Raw genomic sequence first — 10,000 nt, forward strand, 5'->3', positions numbered from 1 at the left:
ACTATCTCCGGCGGGGTTAGTATCTGGATGGGCGTCCTAACTGAATATACCAATTCGTAACAGAAGCATAGGACCGAAAATTCTATTTTAACGCTAACAAATGCGAACCAAGCAAGGTACAGATTTTGTTAGCTTGCTTTATGCAAAACAAATATTGATGCAAAAGTAAATAAATGAAAGAATTCATGCATTCAACACTGTGGTCACGAAATCGCCTTGTGTAACGCTCTGATCGTGATGAAGTGTTTGGGCCTGCCTAGCACTCGTAAGCTCTCGTTTCAGTGATTAGGCATAAGCACTCTTTTAGAATTTTAGCTTTCATTTTAGCACTTGTTTACTGTTTAAGCCTAAGAGCTTTTTTCTCGCTGTACTGTAACTACTGCTACTCTAAAAGGGTTCTTTAAAATTGTGGCTACACAGTTTTTAGGAAGAGCGGAAGGAAGTTTTCAGGACGGTCGATCGAAAATAAAATATTTTGCCATCAATAACAAAATTTACGACATGAAAACAACATTAAGTTTGAACCACGAATATAAAAAGTTACCATCAGCGAAAAACATTTTGGGAGATTTTTGCTGAGTTGAATTTTGTTATTGTCCTTTTGGCTGCACCGAGTAAATCGCAAAATCGAAAGTGACATCGCAGCGTGTTTACTCGCAAAACAGTGATGCATCTGTGTCAAATGATGGCAAGATACCGGGTTTTTGTTTTTTTAGTTTTCTTTTTCTTTCAAGTGTTATAAAGTTTGACAAAAAATGTGCGAATTCAACACAAAGATCACAATCGCCCAACTCTTGAGGATGACCATTGTTTCTGCAAAGTCAAAATTTTACTCTCCAAGACGAGGTTATTTATCACCAGGTAATTCAATCGTTTTGGGAATAGCAGCTACTTTATTATTCACCAGCGTCACAATTTTTTGCCGATTGTGGGGCTCATTTTGTTGAAACTCAAGCACGCTTCCAACAGACCTGTTTATTTTCGTGACTTATGCGCTGCTTACAGTGCATTACCACAAAAATCCTCCCCGTATCACATTTCAACACACGTATGCAAATTTGTTAAGCTCGAAAATCACACAACATGATAAATTTACAAAAGGTGGAAATTTCACATAAATCTTTTCCAGCGAAACATTTATTGAAACAAACAACATATTTGCTATAAGAGGCAAGAAAACCTTCCTATTTCAATTGTGTGCGTGCAAACGAGACACACAATCGGTGTCACAAAGCATATGCAATTAAATAAATTTCTGATAGTTCACATCAAACCCTTTTCGAAAGAACTTTGACCGTAAATAATAAAGCACAAAATAGACAACAAGCTTTCATTCAAATAAATTTTCACTGTCACATTTCCAATTTTTTGTTATCTTTGCAGGGTTGAGTCACTCAAATGAATGTAACTTGCTAGACAACTTAGATGCGACTTATAGTAAACACAGTGATGCATTCAAGGAGTTCGATTCCTTCAATGTTTGTTAAATCGATAAAAGAATTGCCATTTGACCTCAGTGTTGTATATAATAACAAGTTAGTAAATTATTAGAAACAAAGCTTACTTGATATCCAACGGCGAAAAATGAAATTGTTGTCAAAGACCATTACTAGTCGCTTTAAATTTTTCACCGCTTGTTTTGTTTATCCAATTGACGTTCCATTCTTGAGCTCCATAAGGGTATATTTTGTTTGAAGATGCACTAAAACGCCATTCGCGTTACACTGACTTTCGACGCCATTCCAGGTTAATAATTAAATGTCCTCCCGTGTGCACCGGAGAAATCTACGCATTACCCCACCCCCCTCAAACCTAACAAAATACGCTCAGAAGACTCTATGCACAAAGACACCACCTAGCAGGGGAGTGACGGGCAAGACTTTTCCCGACACGGAAAAAAATAAAAAAACCACGAAATACAACGCAGATTCCGACTGGGTTTGGCAACCCAGTAAAAATAGTGCGATTTGGGAATAAATCACGCTGCCGAGATCCAATCCGATTGCAAGGATCACCTGATTTCTAAATTGATGTAATAAAACAGATAATACGCGCGGATATTTTGCGACTTGCGTAGTATTTTTCCGAGCCCCGCAGGGGCATCGAATAAGAGATTTATTATTCCACTACAAAACAGGTGTTATTTTGCTTCAATTCTATTTGATAAGAGTGTTTTGAAAAAAAAAGGCATCATCTGTCCTTCAGGAAGCGTGCGAAAGGTGTAAACAGCACAAAAAGCTAGCCAAAGATCTTTATATGATTGGATAAACAAAATGACGAGTGACAAGCGATGACAAGCTAAATTCTCAGGCTTTGCATCTTGTTTAAAACAATTTGTTTCATTGAAAAACTCCCGTTCCGTCCGTATTTGCTCTGTTCTTAACCGGTCAAACCGAGACACTACTTATTATTACCGTCTCATATTTTGCGCTTTCTCTTGACCGAATATGGTAAACTGACATAATAGTGGAATAATAAATAGAGGATAATATTACATGGTAACGAGAAGATATGAATATATAGATGCAAGTTGATTGATGAATTTGTTAGGTTGTAAGAGTGAACGTCTGGAACATTCTTCAAAATATTTCATTTTTAAGAGGGAGAAAGATGATGAGATATTTTGTACATCGAGATGGCAAGTTGTATCTTTATCCTATCTTAATTTCTAGAGCTTCCCAATCCAGTTCATCCAAGAAGTTTATGTGGATTTTCTACCAGCCCTTTCCCTTTGTATCCCCTCACACAGCTGGAATAGTCAAAATAGGGAAAAATAAGGGCATTATACATGGTTTGTCGAGTTTCAAAAGACTTGTACGCTTTAGGACCGCAAGCCTGCTGATATCTTCTTTCAGGTCTCCTCAATTTTTTAATTTTGATTTCCATTACAGGTTTCCATAATTTAGCACTCCAAGGGATTTACTGATAAACATTAACCCTTTCAATAGTTGTAAGTTAATTTCACGTCTCCCCAGACCTCTCTCTCCAAAGCGCATGAGCCTTTAGAGGAGAGCGAGGGTGTTTGACCAATTTTGTTGAATAATACATTTTGCAAGTAATATTTAAACCTGATCTTAACCTGGACGTATTTTGACACGGATTTAAAGGCTTTCCACAGAAACATTAATGAGGTAAGTACTTTTTTGGATTATTTTTATATTGTTCGATGCTTAATACAATTCACCGGAAATGCTTTGTTTTTTTTTAACTTAGTGAAAAAAATGCGATCCGGTTAAATACAAATCGATCAGTGATGAGGAGCGACAGGTTTAGAACACTGTGCCGTCGATTTGAATTAATCTTTCATCGTTTAAGTTCTTTCGCAACTTCAGTACCCAAATAGACTGAACAAGGTTTAAAGCAATACGTTATCGTGAAGACCAAAAAGGAGGAGATACTGTAACACGGTTTCTTTCACCGAACTTTTGTTATAATTATCAGTCTTATTGCAATTTCTTCGCAGCTGAAGCCAGTAAGGGACCCCAGCGAGCGCTCCATGCTAGTATATACAAACAATTCTTTTTATTTTCAGCCACGGGGGGTATCCTAGATGGAATAGCTAGTTAGTGTAACCTGCTTCAGTTGAAATTGAAACTTGTTACTAACAAAACAAAAACAAAGCATGTTGTAATGAAAGACTTTTTGTAATTAGCACACACAAAAGCAATTTTGTCTGTTATTTTCTGGTTGCCAACTTCGTGCAGTGGGAAAATTTTATTCATCATTTGATAAAAAACGAGACATTTGTCACTTTAAATATTACCAGTTTATTTTGTTTACAGTTTGTTCAAGCTAATGCTGTTTTATTACATGTTCCCCGTTGTTCTTTGTTCAGAAAAAAAAACAATTGGTTTCTTTAAATTTATTTGATACTACGTATCGGTTTTAACTGATAAAGTCGGAAAGTATGAAACGTTTGTTCAAAATGAACTACCCTCGCCAGGTCCCAAAATCAAATGCATTTATTTCTAAATTTTGAGCACATTCCTCAAGGAATACGCATTCTCTATCACCAAATTAGATATGAAAGTAAGACTTTTGTAATTCTCTTTGACTCTTGAGTGTCGATTGAATCTTGATCTGACCTATGCAATGTTCAGATCTCAACAAACGACTGAAACCGTACTTGCTAAACCTTCCAAAGGCAATGACTGGCTTTTTGGGTTTCCTACCACACCACTGATACTTGATTTACTCTTCCTCGCTTTATCAATAACGAAAAGTTTGTAAAATTTGACCTTAAATCATAGCCCTTCCCTCTAATACTTATATTCGTTGAACTGGCAAGCAGAAAGGCCTCTTGTAGGTAGATCGATTGACCAAAGATTTTGGCAGCACTTATTCTTGACGAAAAGTTTGGACTGGACTGAAGTAAGCTTTTCGTTCGCTTGTAAATTATACTTTATATTTATGCAGAATGCATTAATAAAATGCCTGTGAACTATCAGAATCCATATGTTTCGGGATCAAGGAAATAAACTGTATTCGTCAAATTCTCTGCTTACCTTGCCTAGTGTAAGCTTGAGTCCTATTTCATGGACTTAGATAAGGTGAAGACAATTACGCGGCTCCCCTGTTAAATGTTCTCTTGTTGTGAGAAGAAAGCGACTCCTCTGTACAGTCGTGCGATTTTTTCAAGCACTTTTACTTACTATTTCATCTACTATTTCGTGACGATTTAACCAAAAACTTACTGTGGAATATCAAACTAGCGAGGACGTTTATCTGTAATTTCCAAGAGATTTAGTACGATTCATTTCGACTCGTTAACCATTCTTCACCAAGAAATATCCAGCAAGTTCCACTGAAATCGTCACTAGTTTTAAACTAAAACCTCTTAAATGGTTTCATAGTCAGTTTTTGTTTTGCCTTACTACTCATCGAACTCTGTACAAGTTATGTTCCTAAATTTCGTATTTTACGAGCGCACGGGTTGCTTACGCGTCACAGTCTGAAAATTGGCTGTTGTTTTCGACAGCTTCTTTCCAACCGCTCTGCAAATATCAGCTAGAATTTGTCCGTAAGTTTCTTTTGTTTTCGAGGGTTTAAACAAATTCTCAGAAGAAACTTAACCAGTCGTACCCGGCTGAGAAGCTGCTGTTACAAATTTAACTTTAAAATCACACTGGCAAATTCTGCCTTGATCGCTTGGGTGTGTTTCGATTCCTAGGTGCCTTGGTTTGTTTTGACGGAAGTCAACTTGTGTTAACATGAGTGAAAGATATATATGAAATTCATCATATATTGCACTGCGGGTATGAAATCAAATGAAACCATGTTGTCTCGCAGTGAGGAGCGCAAATTTCTATTGCGTCGAGAAGCCTGAAATTTTTTTTTTTTTTTTTTTTTTTTGCATCGCACAGGTATCGCGAGATCGCGGGTTCATATCCCGTTGAAGCCCTGAAAAATTTTCAGGCTTCTCGACGCAATAGAAATTTGCGCTCATCACTGCGAGACAACATGGTTTCATTTGATTGTGTTAACATGGTTACCTGTTATTGGCTAATTTGTTAATAAGACGTCAATCAGCGTGTGTTAAGTCAACGGTTAAAATGTGGGCGTTTTTCCGAAATTGGGGGTCTTGCAAGCGTTCCCTTAGTCTCTTCCCCCAACTTTCGCGCGGCCAGTTTCCGGAAAGTCGTTTCGGAGCTCTTCTGTCGAACAGGAACGCTTGCTACGCAGGCTAGAAGCATAAAAACCCATTTTACTACTGTGTTTCTTTTTTCGTTACCAACCGCCAGGTTCATTTTTATTTGGTCTTTTTGGCTTTTACAAACACATACCATGAGATCATATCTAAAAACATGCATTAACGTAAATTACTTTATTTTCGGCGGAGCCCACTACTTAAACAAAATGGTCAACAGATGAAAAGGAAGCTGTATTTAAGTATCTCTCCCACTGGATAAGGGAGAGACATGTTCCAGGAAAAATTGACGCATTTTTACAGCCGGTGATACCCTTAAGCAGAAAGACTGGAGATCGGTGAAATATTATGTAAAAAGCCAGATTGACAAAAGGAAACGGGTATTTGCTCCTAAGAAAAAAGAACGTGACTGATTAGACCTCAGAGAGTTGTATCTAGGGCAAAGTGAGGTCATTTACTCACTAGTTTAATTTTCAATGTTAAAAAAGTGTTGACGGGCCTGTGCGACTCCTGCCATTCGCAAGCGATTCTAAAATCTATGCCTTCAAAGTTTAGCTCTGACTAAGGTGTCTTTTAACGACTTTCCTTTGCGATATGATAGTATGGGTGGCTCCTTAAATACTTCTCTATGGTGCGGTTGGTTTTGAATAAGGTGTCATTTCCCATAAATGTGTTCTTGAGGTTAGGCAAAGCCGGGTGGTATTGTGTCACGAAAGGCAATATTTTCTTTTGTGTGCTGTTGTCTTTGTTCTCAAGTGACCTCTCTCTATACGTGAAGTTAAGTTCAGATAGGATTTTTTCTGAAAATTTTTTTTGGTATCCTCTATTCTTTAGACGTGTTCTGAAACTCTGCATGTTATTATTAAACGTCAAGACTGATGAATTTGTTCTTAAGAGGCGTAGCCTTTCTCCTTTTATGAATCCTTTCTTAACGCTTGGTGGATGACACGAATAGAAATTCGTGTATTGAAAGGTCTCTGTCCGTTTATAATGTGTTTGCACATCAAGGGTGGATCTCTATTGAATCTCTCGCCTTTGTACACTTTCGTGTCTAAGAATGTAATTTCTGAGTCTGATATTTCAGCCGTAAATTTGACTGTAACGTGGTAGTTGTTTTCTCTTTGCACAAAGGTGAAGACTGAGTTTAAATATACCGTTTTCTTGAGATTTTGGGCCCTTGAACTACGAGGGAACAAAGCGCCACCGCGCAATATAATTATTTTGCATAAACATCACTGAAATTAAAAAACGGTTGTGGTTACAAGATAACCACAAGCTCAGTTCCACGAATGAAGCTCACCAAATTTAACCCACGAAAAAAAAAAAAAAGGTAGAAGATAGTGCTTTTCCGACGTGAAGGCGGTTGTTTCCGCTGCGAAAGAACACCGGAAACAAGAAAACGCATTGTGGAACATTCTTTTCACAAAATTCTTCATAATGCCATTAGTATGACTTTTGGTTTCGTGCTTTAAATTACCTTGTGTAGATAACCATTGACTGACAAAAGTGGTTCAGTTTATTTTCACGAAAACAATAAAATACCATTTTAATGAATCACGCAACCCATCTACCATTAAAAGCGTATGTGTGAGCGAACTTTTCACAAAGACTCGGGTAGAAACTTTCAAACGAAAAACAAAGAAACGAAAACTTGGGCAAAGCAAAGCGGGACTTGTTTGGTCACTTCACGAGCATTTGTAATTGTAGAATAACAGCAAAGTAATATAACCCCATCGTTGAAAAATCAATAATTTACTTGATCATAATGTCAAGTCAAAGTGTAGATTTTGTCAATTTTAATTTCACATCGGCAGATGGCGGATAGTTTATTTTGTGCACCCCTATCCGTCTGTTCCAAAATATCTTTCAGGACCAAGACACTCTTATAATCCCACTTAAGGCGCGCGCGAGTTCTCGTTAAACGTACGCGTTCGTAACGTGAAAGATACAGCATTCAGTGGGGGTTCAATGCAGTTAGATAGTGCGAGACTGAACCCCTTAAGGGTTCTAGTTTTTAGCCGATCCCACATTGAATCGTCAGCGGAAAATGAAAAAAAAAAAAATGTGGAAATCTATCAATGGTAAAATTAGATGTAGGTGTGGAGTAACGAAACACGTAAACCAACACAGGAGAAAGAAACTTAACTAATAACTTGTCATAAATCCTTTCTTCAAACTAGTATTATTAATAGCTTAAAACCTTTGTTGTTTGAGTTGTAACTATTACAAGTATTCACATTTTGATATATATGTTGATATGAACGTGGGAGTATCGATCCTGCGCTTTGCGTGACTCAGGCAGCGATTGTTCACCAAGCATCATCTTCACTGTCGAAATTGAAGATGTACTTTGCAAATTGTGTGTGATCAAATAACTTTCAAACCCTGAACGCGACAATTAAAGAAACTATTTTGTCTGCACTATTGGGATGGTGATAAAAGGAAAAGAATTCGTTAAAATGACCTTAATTTTCGCTTTTGATGAAAAATTCTATCATGACGGGGTACAAATTCGAACTGTCCTCCATCCAGTCGGATTATGATACCCTGTTTACCGAGTTTCACTCGGCCTTGTGGACTGCGTACTTTCTCTCTGGCAAAAGGTCAGAATATCGTTCTTAACAAGGTGGTACAAGTTGAAATAGATCTCGACGCTTCAACAAAGAATAAAATTACGCACGACATGGGTGAATGAATTTGTAAATTTACCCTAGTTTTAATGGGACATGCAACCTTGGCAGTTATCCTTGACTTAGATTATTCTTTTACGCGAAAAGTCAGAATCATTTTGGAGCTACTTTGAGACCCTTACTCAGCTCTTTTAAGATTCTAGATATTTATTTTTCACCGCCTGTCTTGTTTATAGAATGGACTTTCCGTTCTTGAGCTCCATAAGGGTGCATTTTGTTTAAAGATCCACTTAAACGTTATTCGCGTTACGATGACTTTCGACGTCTTGCAGGCCAACTAAATATTATACTGTGTCCAACGAATGCCCCTGAAACCTACCAAAAGTACGCGCACGTAACTCTACCCACAAATATACTTCTTACCAAGGGAGTGTCAGGAAAGACATTTCCCGACACGGAAGAGAAAAAAAAAGGTATTTTCTAATTGGATTGCCAATGGCAACCCAGTAACAAATGACTACTTTGCATAACGCGAGTTGATTCAAGAAAGCACCAAAGCTAAGGAGGCGTTCTGCATTACAAGGAAGATAAAGCATGAGGTAATGTTTTACACTTTCTTTATTACACTTCCAAAGGAGAACTTTACAGGGCTTCAGTTGACAGTTGATAGCCGTTGGAAATTCAACCAAAGTTATTATTTTTTTGTTTTTGTTGTTGTTGTAAATTTGAAAGAGTTAGCGAACGAGCTCTAATAATCCATTTGAAGAAGCAGCATATCATCGTCTACTAAAACTGAAAACTTGTAATTTACAACTTTGAAAACCCCAAGGGCTTAAGAAGAATGATAATTTCGATTGGCCTGAAAAGCAAAACAAGGCGGCCACACACACACACATATATATGTGACCGGGAAAGGGAAAACGTACACTAACGATTTTTCGTTTAACGGCGAAAACCGTTTCGTATTCGTTTCAAACCGTTTTAAACACCAATGCTAAGGTATAAACGATTTTCCCTTTCGTTTTTCTGAACTTAGCTTCCGTTTAACGCTTTTGCAAAATCGTTTTTTACAGAACTGTTAGCGTTTAACGCTTCGGAGAAAGCGTTGAAACAGTTTCTTCCTCCGTATAATAAAATAACGGCATAGACAGTTAAACGATTTGGATCATCATTTAAACGCTAAACAAATCCACTCATCCAGAACCCGATGAAAACACAGGTTTGAACAACAATTCGTCGCTTCGCGTGCCTTTGCTGGTGTTGTATTTTTCGAAGTCCGCCCCTCCAATTTCAACAAGACGGAAACAGTTTGTGTTTCTCTGAAAACCAAAAATTTTGATAAGGGATTATTCAATGGGAACAATGAGTTTAAATATCGTTTCCTTGAGTTTTTGGGCCCTTGAACTACGAGGGAACAAAGCGCCGCTGCACAATATAATTATTTTGCATAAACATTACTGAAATTAAAAAAGTTCATGGTTACACGAGACATTGTAAGTTGCCTTACCAAAATAACCACAAACTCAGTTTCCCACGAATGAAGCTCACCAAATTTAACCCACGAAAAAAAAAGGTAGAAGATAAATGCCTTTGCGACGCGAAGGCGGTTGTTTCCGCTGCAAAATAACACCGGAAACAAGAAAACTTGCGTTGTGGAACATTCTTTTCACCAAATTCTTCATAATGTCATTCTCTGGCTTTCGGATGAGTCCTTTAAATTACC

At 37.5% G+C, this 10,000-nt stretch overlaps 1 protein-coding gene across 2 annotated transcripts in view; it reads left to right on the forward strand.

Moving 5' to 3' along the window:
* Positions 1-3,074: 3,074 nt before the first annotated feature.
* Positions 3,075-10,000, forward strand: part of LOC137970295 (uncharacterized) — a 34,730-nt gene continuing 27,804 nt past the window's right edge. The window contains exon 1 of one of the 2 annotated variants that reach the window (XM_068816819.1): positions 3,075-3,131. The gene's annotated coding sequence lies outside the window, so the exon portion shown is untranslated. Of the gene's footprint in view, positions 3,132-8,812; positions 8,877-10,000 lie in introns of those variants that run through there. The other variant, XM_068816817.1, reaches the window with a different exon arrangement.

The sequence above is a fragment of the Montipora foliosa genome, chromosome 9 (genome assembly GCF_036669935.1).
Source record: "Montipora foliosa isolate CH-2021 chromosome 9, ASM3666993v2, whole genome shotgun sequence".
NCBI classification, from domain to species: Eukaryota; Metazoa; Cnidaria; class Anthozoa; order Scleractinia; family Acroporidae; genus Montipora; species Montipora foliosa.